General features: G+C 44.6%; 1 long non-coding RNA gene across 1 annotated transcript; it reads left to right on the top strand.

Annotated features, from left to right (window-relative positions):
• Positions 1 to 1,161, top strand: LOC123042661 (uncharacterized). Its single transcript, XR_006418860.1, has 4 exons — positions 1 to 118; positions 561 to 597; positions 677 to 703; positions 783 to 1,161. It is a non-coding gene; the product is annotated as an uncharacterized lncRNA (long non-coding RNA).
• Positions 1,162 to 1,806: the final 645 nt, after the last annotated feature.

Genomic DNA, 1,806 nt, shown 5'->3' on the forward strand with positions numbered 1-1,806 from the left:
CTTTCTTGGCCCATATCAATGTGCGCTGGGAGATAAGAAGGCACGGCACTCTGGTAGAGGTCCAGCTCCTAGCAGGCAGGCGGGGCGGCGACCACCACGGCGACCGGCGGCTACGCAGGTGCGTTCCTCCCCCCTTCCCCTCTCTTCCCCACCCCTTCTCCCGTCGCTCCCTAGCCTTCTTCCCCATCTGTGCTCACATGGATCGGTCACCCTGTGCCACGCCCCTCTAGTCGGCGGTGGCTCAGGACCGGCACTCCCCGCCGTCCTACCCGCACGCGGTGCTCCGCCCTCCTTAGCCACGCGCCACCGCCTCACTTTGCTACGCCCTCCATTCTCCACGATGGCCATAGGAGCTGCTGCTCCTTTTCTGCACAAACTACAGATCCACCATGGGTCCATGGCCGTAGGAGCTGCTGCTCGTTTTGTGCAGCCACAACTGCTCCGCCATGGGTCCATGGTCATAGCCTAGATCTTCTTCTCAAACCACTCCATAATCCTAAAGATCCCTCTGTTTTGCACTGTTTCTAATTTTTTTTTCTTCACTTTTGTCTATTGTGCAGATTACGGAAGTTTTGTCGATCTGCTGGCCGATTCAAGGTATGTGTCCAAAATCCCCTCAAATTTGCATGTGGTGTCTTGTTGCCATGTTTTACATCTAGATAAGTGAACTTTACAGCTCTGTCGATCTGCTGGCCGATTCAAGGTATGTGTCCAAAATCCCCTCAAATTTGCTTGTGGTGTCTTGTTGCCATGTTTTACATCTAGATAAGTGAACTTTACAGCTCAATGTCGGATCGGTTGTAGTTGGTTGAGTGGATAACTGAAGAAAATAAAAGAAGGAAGAGGAAAAATAATTGTTTCGACTAAATTATTTGCTGAAACATGTGCTCTTGCATTAGCTAGGTGACCAGGGGATCTATGCAGTTTTATTGATGATGAGAACAAGCATAAGCGTAAGAAATATTGTTTGGAACTATCATATTTGAGTATATGTCTTGTTTGGAACTACCATATTTGAGTCTTTGTCTTGTTTGGAACTCTCATACTTGAGTTTATGTACCGTTTGGTACTATCATATTTGAGTTTATGTACCGTTTGGAACTATCATATTTGTTGTATCTATGAATATTTGAGGCTCAAATATTGTTTGGAACTATCATATTTGAGGCTGAAGCATTGTTGTCCTCAGCGTTTTTCAACATATGTCTTAACCTTTGATCTACATTTTTTGAACTGTTGGGGACAAAGAGGCCAGAAAATATTGCATTCTTAAAGATCCTATAGGTGGCCTTCTTCGACTTCCTATATTTTTTCATCTTCATAAAGTAGTGCTGCTTCGGCATTTGACCCTTTCTACTATGCTTTCTCGGACTCTCCACGCATATATCTTGCCCCTTCTTACTTTCTCTTCCAGCAGCGAAAGGGTCTATTGGAAATGTTTTCCCTTCATTCCGTAGCGAAAATACCTTTGCTGCAGCCTCCGTCAAGTCAATTACAACATCCTTATCAACCTTCTTCAGAATTAGTTTTTTTGTTTTAGTGTCTACTCTTCTAATCAACCACAAAACCAAATCATGGGGTAGGGTAGAGTTCATCCCTACATTGAGGGTGCCATGATATTCTGTTTGCATCATATCACTAATCTGTTCAGGACTCATTTCTGAGTACAGGTCATGTATAACATTGGGCTGACCTCTGTATCTGAGATGAATAAGTTTTGCATCTTCTCCACTTTGTGTTCTTGTCTCTTGGTCATTTGTGCTCGGAATATCTTCTGCGATATCTTCTGCATCTTCCACACTGTTT

The sequence above is a fragment of the Triticum aestivum genome, chromosome 2B, assembly GCF_018294505.1.
Source record: "Triticum aestivum cultivar Chinese Spring chromosome 2B, IWGSC CS RefSeq v2.1, whole genome shotgun sequence".
Classification (NCBI taxonomy): Eukaryota; Viridiplantae; Streptophyta; class Magnoliopsida; order Poales; family Poaceae; genus Triticum; species Triticum aestivum.